The sequence below is a fragment of the Hyaena hyaena genome, unplaced genomic scaffold (genome assembly GCF_003009895.1).
Source record: "Hyaena hyaena isolate Hyena2069 unplaced genomic scaffold, ASM300989v1 scaffold_2033, whole genome shotgun sequence".
Lineage (NCBI taxonomy): Eukaryota > Metazoa > Chordata > Mammalia > Carnivora > Hyaenidae > Hyaena > Hyaena hyaena.
Window position 1 is genome coordinate 35,002 of NW_024082667.1, and position 9,239 is coordinate 44,240.

Below are 9,239 nucleotides of genomic sequence, written 5' to 3' on the forward strand. Positions count from 1 at the left end.
GCTTATTTTTTAAATTTATATTCACCACAACAGTAAAAAAGACACTCTTATCAATCACTTATTTATTATTTGCATATGCATATATTTTACCCAAATATCAGGTATAGAATTCAATAGTAAAAATGTGTTCCCTTATTTTGTAAGAATTGCTTCATTGTTTCTGCTCATCCATTATATCAGTGAATGGCCAAGTGCCATTTTAATTCTCACTTGTAAGTGACACAATTTTATTTTCTCTGAAGAGGTTTAGTATTTTTGTTTGCAACTGGTTTCTGATATTTCTCTGTGATATCATTTGCTGGATTTCATTTCCTTTCACCTATCTTGACATTAATTGGTACCTTCAAACTAGCACAATGGGTCTTTTAGCTAAAAAATCTTTGGATTATTTCTCAAGAAAAATAATTTTCTACATTCTTGTTGTTACTATCACATTCTGAAATACGTATAATTTTCAGAACTTCTGGTAACCAATTTTTAGGTATATTATTATTTTCTGACCTTACAACTTACAGCTATCTTCTTGTTCTAGCTTTTGCTACATTTATTCAACTTTATATTCCAACTTTTCTGTTAAATAATTTTTCTCCAAAATATTTGTGATGTTAAAGCCTAATTTTTATTCTCTTCGTTTTATGTCATATTCTGATATAATTTCATTAATAAAATTTCTCTCCAAATGCTTATATTTCAAGTCAATTCAAACTTTTTTCAAGTGTTCTTCTGAGTCCTTTATTATTCCTATACTCCCCAGAGTTTTATTTTTAATTCATATGTATTATTAATCATTCTCAGATTTGGAACTTTTCTTTAATTGTCTAAGGATCTTTGATTCATATGTTTTAGTGGAAACTTTAAAAGTCCATGGAAAGCTCTTTAAACATGGTGGCCTAAGGTTGTATTTTTTTTCCTAGGTTTTAATTTCTCCCAAGAAAAGAAAAAAATTAGCAAATGTTCTGCCGTTACACGTGATGCCCGCTGCATGTTTTTACAGAAATGGAATATAGGGGTATATGGTTGTGTGTGCATGAATGTATGCATGTGTATTTGTGTGTGCATGCTTGCAAGGTTGGGGTAGGGGGAAACAGTGAGCCAGAGCAAGAAAGCGAGAGAGCAAGAGAGAAAAGAAGACATGGTAGGACAAGAATAATAATGAAAGCCGGGATTTCAATATGCTTCATTTCATGACAAAAATGAAAGTCATGATAAAAGTTTGCAATTATTCCTATAATCTAATATCTGAGCAAAATTAGCACCAGTGCCAAAAAATAAAGTGCTGATTCTCTGTATAGTTTCATTTAATAATTGTGTTTGTGTAACTAGTAGAATTGACATTTCTCCAAGTCTAGACATGATTTCTCCATGTAAAACTTTTTTTGTAGCTCGTTAAGTGCATAGTACTTTGGTATATTTTTTTGCCCTAAATTCTGCTTCCAGAAAGCATCAATGACTTCATTTTTCAGTTTTAAATAATAGATTGTAAGTCAAATATATTTTTTAAATGTCTGCCTGAACAGGGACATTTAAGGTAAAGCTAGTATTCCGGCTGTCTCAATGAAATATGTCTGTATTTAATTGTGTATATATTTGTGATATATTGGAAGAAGTAGTTAGTTGTGATTAAGTAGATCAGTTCTCAATACAGAAATTATAGTCACATCTTTCATACAATGTTAAAGAAAGCAAATTTCCCTGCTGATGTGTGAATTGTAAATACTTAAAGGCAAAACCAAGTTTTTGCTGTAGGGTTGGCTGGGAACTTTGTGACATTGTATCATTTTAAATGCTTTCAACTCAGAAGACCGATCAAACTCCTGAACTACAGAGCAGAGGATTTGCTGAATAAATATCAAAAAGGCAGCTGTATTTTCAGAAACAAATATATCATTTTGAGCTAAGCTATGTCCAAGATGATTATAAGATAGAAGGATAGGGGGTAATAGGGTTAATTTATTTATTAGTGGTGATTTCTTTTTCTCAAATTAATTTGATAGAGCTACAAATATTTAAATCCAAACACGTGACATTAAATAGGGTTGTAGAATGAACACTTTGTAAACTTCCTCTTGGATTCTTGTGCTGGCTCGCCTGTCCCTTCTTAGATTAACACTGATAGAAAAGGACTCTCCCACTAAGACTAAGTGAACTAAATAGGAAAGAATACCTGAAATGAAATCATATAACAACTGATTTAGTTCTAATTATTTGAGTCTATTTTTTGCAATTGTAGTTAAAACTTCCTGAATAGTCTGTCAGTCTCATCTCAATTCCAACCACTGTACCCATACCATGTATTATTTTTAACTCTTTGCTTTAACCTTTCATCACTATTTCTTCATGCTTCTCTGGTTTTATAGCAAGAGTCATAAGGACTGGTGCCGGCTTTCCCTGCTCTTTGAAAGTAGAATGTTCTTATGAAAACTTTCATAAGCTGCAATGGCATAAAGCAAAATAATTATGAGTAAAGGTGAAAATCCTCCATGGATTTCTTACAGTTAACAAAAACAGGTACCAATATAGGCCTTCCTTAAAATTTTAGTGGTGTAAATCAAACTTTCAGATAAGTGGGAAAACCTGTGTAGGAGTCCCATCACATTCAACTGAAAGTGTTTTAATCATCAATTCATTAAATTCTTCCCCAATCACCCAGCATGGTAGGAAGAATAATGACCTCTCCAAAACATCCACATCATTATCCCCAGAAATTATCCCTATGTCACCTTGAATGACAAAAAATAATTTGTAGTTATAAGTAATTGAAGGACTTTAAATTAAGTAATTATCCTGTATTTTCCAGCTAGCCTCAATCTAATCCTATGAATCTATAAAAGGCAAAGAACCTTTGCTGGCTGTGATGAGACAGAGGCAATAATTACAGAAGAATGGTCAAAGAGATAAAAAGTTGCTAGAAGAAGAAGATAGACAAAGGAGAAGATGAACAAGAAATGTGAGCAGCCTCTAGAAGTTAGGAAAGGGAAAGAAAACAATTGTATTCTCCCCAACAGTTTCCAGAAAGGGATGTACGTAGCCCTGCTGACACCTTGATTTTAGTGCAATAGTATTCATACCTCACTTCTGACATGAAACTATAAGAAAATAAATGTATGTTGTTTTAAGCCACTACATTTCTGGTAAATTTGTTAAAACAGTAAAAGGAAACTTGGTATCCAGAAAACGTTTTAAAAGTAATCACTGGGGCTCTTAGGTGGCTCATTTGAGTGACAACTTCAGCTCAGGTCATGATAGATCTCATCTTTTGTGAGGTCAAGCTCTGCATGGGGCTCACTGCTGTCAGCACAGAGTCTGCTTCAGATCCTCTGCCTCCCCCTCCCCCCCAGTCACGCTCTCTCTCTTAAAAATGAATAAACATTTAGTTAACAAAAAGGGTTATTGCTCAAGTGTTATTCAATGAAGCTTCGAAAACAGTCTCATGATTGGTTTTGGCTCTTTTCAATGTTTTTCCCTTGCCCTGAATTTTTATAATCATATTTATATAACTAGCATTGAGAATAGCAACAGAAAGTTACCAAGGATTGAATGAAATCGTCTGTGCAGGAATTAGTGCGATGCATTTAATGTTTATACTTTATGGGCACCTGGGTGGCTCAGTCAGTTTAGCATCTGACTTTGCCTCAGGTCATGATATCAAGGTTTGTGAGTTCAAGCCCTGGGTTGGGCTCTTTGCTGACAACTTAGAGCCTAGAGCCTGCTTCAGATTCTGTCTCCCTTTCTCTCTGCCCCTCCCCCACTTGCACTCTGTCCCTTTCTTTCTCTCTCTTCCTAAAAATAAATAACATTAAAAAAGAAAAAAAAATTATATACTTTAAAAGTTAATGCAAATTATTTATTAAAGTTGAACAGTTACTCCTCAATAAACATCTCAATTTTTGCTTCTTTTCATTTTATGACAATAAATTTATCCATCAACATCATCTAAAGATTCTGATACATGACTGAATCTGACCATTTGTTGGCAATGACCAGAGACTAGGAGTAGTTCCAAACAGACCTATAGTTAGAAAAAGATTCACCACACCAAAGCTCCTCAGCTAAGAATAAATTATTTGGATTGCATGCAAAAATAGGAATGTGAACCCAAGGTAAAACAACATTATTTGATTTGGTGGAAAGAATAAAGAAACAGATATCAGGAGAAAGAAGTTCTAATCCAAATCTGTAAATCCATCACATTTTAGCTCAGTGCCCTTGAGAAAATCTCTTCCTATTTCTTCACATACAATATGAGGAGTTTGCATAAGAAGGAATATGTCTCTAATTTTGTTTCTTCAGATCATAAAGTCTCATTATTATAAGAGTTAATTTGATAACAAAAAACATAAGACCAACACTCATCCAAAAAAAGGCACTGTAATAATCAATGAGCCTGGCAGCCAGTTTTTACCCACATTGTCACATTTCTCAGGAATTCCATTTCCTCTGCTCCTGAGTTAACCTGATACGGATGCTCTTGACTTATACATAGTTTTGCTAATTTAGTTAATGAGTTTTTTGTTTACAACCTGACTGTTTTCTCTTACACGTTGCACTGCACCCTTTTCTCCCTCTAACCTCTTGATGTGATGGGAGTTTGTCAAGAGACTCAGACACCATAAACATTTCAGAAGAAATGTACTGAGTTCAGGAAATAGTGGAATTTTTTGTTAAATTTTTTACATAACCAATTTACGTATAAATCCTAACATTTTATAATATAATTTTACATCCCCCCCAAATATGCAATGTTTTTTTCTTAACATAAAATTTTAACCAGTTTTATAGAGCTGAATATTTATCTCTATTGAGCTTCTCTGTATTATTTGCTAAATTAATTTGTTCAAATTACAAGTAGTGTTATCATTGTGAATGTAGTTTTATTTTTAATAATAGTTGATTATTGCTGGTGTAGATTATATGGTGATCTTCTATGTAGCATACTGTTAAAACTTTCTAATCAGTTTCTATAAATTCTCATTTGTTTTTTCTAAATAGATAATTACATTACTGATAATTGAAGGCTTATTTCTTCTAAAATATTTCTGCTTATTTCATTTTATATTATTGTAAGGTTACACTAGCTCCTCTAGAGAAGTAGTAAAAAAGCAGCAATAATAGTCTGCTTACCTTTTGTTTTCCTCTTCTTCATACAACACTTGCTATAGAATTGTTGTTACCTTTAACAAACTGAAATCCTTTACTGCTTCTAAATTGATGAATGTTTTAAAAATATATATAGACAGAGAGATAGATAGAACTTATTTTTAAAGTTTAAACAGAAGGAAAATTTATCTTTTCAGCATATGCTAAAATAATCACCCAGATTTTTATTTTATTCATCGATAAACAATATTGACAGATTATTTCTTATTGAGTCATTCTTTCTTTGGACAGATTTTGCTTTAATCCTGATTCAGGTATTAATATAAATTTATAAACATTAGAAATGCTACTGACTAATTTCATTTTTCACATTTATTTTTATAAGAAAAAATGACCCTGTTCTTTTAAAATTAATAATCATATTGTAAAAAATAACACAAAGGGATTTTTTGTACTCTCTACTATTCCCTGCAGTGGGGACATCTAGCAAACCTACAGAATATCACAATCAGGATACAACTATTGAGAAAGTCAAGACACAGAACATTTTTCTCAGTACATAGATCCCTCATATTGCTCTAGATTAGCCATATCTACTTGTCTCCAATTCCAATCCCTAAAACACCAAATGGTGGCAAGGATGCAGAAAACCAATAATCTATTTTCCATTTCCACAATTTTGCCATTTCAAGAATCTTATAAAATGGAAACATTCAGTGTGTAATCTTTTGATATTGTTTTTCTTTTTTCCACTCCACACAATTCTCCGGATATTCAACAGGGTTCATCAAACTCATATCAAGTTTGTTCCTTTTTATGGCTCATTAGTATTCTGCTGTAAGATAGTATCACAGTTTGTTTAGCCAGTCACCTGTTGAAGGATATGTGGGTTGTTTCCAATTCAGGCTATTAAGAACGTAGCTGCAAAACATGTATATACAAGTTCTTGTGTGAACCTACATTCACATAGTTTTAGGCTAAATGTCAAGGAGTGCAATTGCTGGTTCATCTGCTAGGTGCATGTTTAGTTAGTTTTTTTGCTGACTATCTTACATTTCCACATACAATGTATAAGTGAGCCAGGTTTTCTGCATCCCTGCCACCATTTGATGTTATCTCTATTTCTCATTCTAGACATCCTGATAGGTGTGAAAAAACCGGTATTTTCCTAATGTCTAATGATATTGAAGATTTTTTATGTGTTTATTTATCATGTACATATCCTCCTTTATGAAATGTTTCTTCATGTTTTGTAAATTATTAGAAAATTCTTTTATGGAATATAATTTCTTACAATGTGTTTTGTTAGATATGTGGTTTGAAAATATTTTCTCTCAAATTGTGTGAGGCTTGCCATTTCACCTTCTAACAGGGTCTTTCATAGAGCAAAGGTTTTTTTTTTCCTTTTCTTTAATTTCATTGCTGTCCAATTTATCAAGTTTTCCATTTTTTAAATAAACATTTTATGGTTTTAAATTTGACATTGAATTACATTATACATTTTGAAATAGTGTGTGTACAAGGTGTGAACCTTATTGTGTGTGTCTATTTGTGGATTATTTATTTTGTACCATTTTTCTATAGATGTAGGCCTCAACAATATCACAGTCCTGATAATTCTATATGATTATTCTCAAAGTCAAGTAGATTACTTATTCCTCTCTCTTATTTATTTTTAAAGCTTCATATATGTTACTATAAATACTTATATTTAACATGATTATACATTTTACTATATTTTAATTAATATATTTTAATTTTGGTACCAATAATTGTTAGTATATAAAATACAATTGACCCTTGTATATTATCATGTATTCTGTAAGGTTGCTAACCTCACTTATTATCTATAGGAGTTAGAAATATAAGGTTTGTAGATTCTTTGAGATTTTCTACATAAATGATCATGTAATCTACAGATTAGAATTTTTATTTTCTGACAAAGAGAACTTCCATGTATTTTTTTCCTTCCTGCTTTAGCTAAAATTCCAGCATTACATTAAATAAGAGTGTATCAATACATCTTTGGATTGTTCCCATTCTCCACTGGTTTATTCCTATTGTAGTGGAATAAAGCTTCTAGTCATTTGTTAAATGTGATATTAAATATATATTTTTGTAAGTGTTCTTACAAAGTTAAAGAAGTTGTTCTTTATTCCCATTTTCTGAGTTTTTTTTTTCTTGAGGAGGTGTGAGTTGTCTCATTTTTTATATTATTTGATATGCTCATGTGATTTTTCTCTTGAGTTAATATGGTAAAATGCATTGATTAATTTTTTACTATTAACCAACCTGTGTCTAGGCAATAATTCCCACTTTGTCATGGTGTATAATGTTTGTATATATTACTGAGTTCTCATGGGCAATATTTTGATAAGAATTGCATCTATCCTAGAGGATACTTGTCTCTATGTTTCTTTTATTCTGTGTGATTTTGTACCAAAGCAATATACTTTCATATAATAAGTAGGAAAGTCTTTCCTCCCCTTTTACTTTCTGGAAGAAGTTATGTAGATTTGATGTTAAGACTTTAAAAAAATGTTTGCAATTACCACAGGGCCCAACATTTAGAACTCCACACTAAATGTAATGTTCTGACTGTCAATTTCTTGAAATTAGCAATAAATTTGGGACAGGGTACCAGGATGTTCACTTTACACTAGGCCCCACAAATTTTGTGGTTAGTACTATTTGCAGTGGATAAGCAAGATTACTGTCGAAGAAATAACCAACTCATATTAAAATATGTAAGAAGACATCTGGATAGAAAGAAAATGGATAACTCATTTCTTAATTGGCATTGATTTACAATAAGTGACAATTTGAAAAATATTCTTTGTTGTTTATTAATTTCATATTTATTGCATATCCATAAAACTATAGAGCTATTCTATGTGTCTTCTCTTATTGATTTTAATAAAAATATAATAACATTGATAAGAGATATTTTAATTTGCATATTTAATTATGCATGGGTTAGAAAATAACTATAGAGAAAAAATAGTAGATTGAGTCCACATTAATGTATGAATTTTCTCATTATAATAAAATTTAATTATAAGTTTGAATTATTGATTTCTTGCTTGGGTAAACTAATTCCTCCATTACCAGTGGCAATGCAAACATATCATAATTAGAGGACAGACCTAGGTAATGGAGATGTGTCTCATCAAATAATTATACCTCTCAGTTTGATGGATCGTAAATGAGGATAAAGAAAATGGTATCAGTTATAACAATATATTTTATTTGCTTGATTTCCTACTTATACATTTATAAATATCCTAGGTTATGTTATGTGAACATTGTTCTCAATTATGCAGATAATTAAAGGAGAAATAAATATATTAAGGTGATATTAACATTAACCTTAAAGTATAAATATTATAAATTTATAAATATATACTTTAAAATTAATGTTAAGGAGTGTCTGGGTGGCTCAGTCATTTAAGCATCTGACTTCGGTTCAAGTCAAGATCTCACAGTTTGTGGGTTCGAGCCCTGTGTCAGGATCTATGCTGACAGAAGTGTTAACAGAAAGGCAGAAAAGTGAACCAATGCTTTATAGATGTATTAAGTATATTAAGTATATCAGAGGACATACATAAAAATAAAATAACACTAACCATTGTCAAAATTTTTAGTTAAGAAAACTTTCCAACTATCACATACAATGTTTAGTTTTGTACCACCAACTCAGTACTGAGGTGAAAATTATTCCTTCTAGATACAAAGTCATTGAGGAGGAAAAAAGCTTATAAATAAATTTTGTCTGGACTCTACAACTTCTACATCAAATTATATTTTTAAATGGGTACAATGAGCAGTAACAAACTACAAATTATGTGGTAAATTGTGGTCAAACTAGAGCAACTTGTAGCTCTATAAAAAATGGTGTTTTGAGAACAAAAACCATGTTGAACCTGAAATGAATCCCAAAAGACTAACACAGAACCTGACATAGATGAGGCCTCATCAATATCTGTTCACTATAAAATTAGAATAAATTCAATATGGCCAATATCTAACATTGTATCTATATCATGAAATGAGTAGTGTATGAAAATTCTTTCTTGTCATATCTCTTTTATATAGTTTAAATATAACTTATTGTTACTATTAAGATACTGCACCTACTTTTT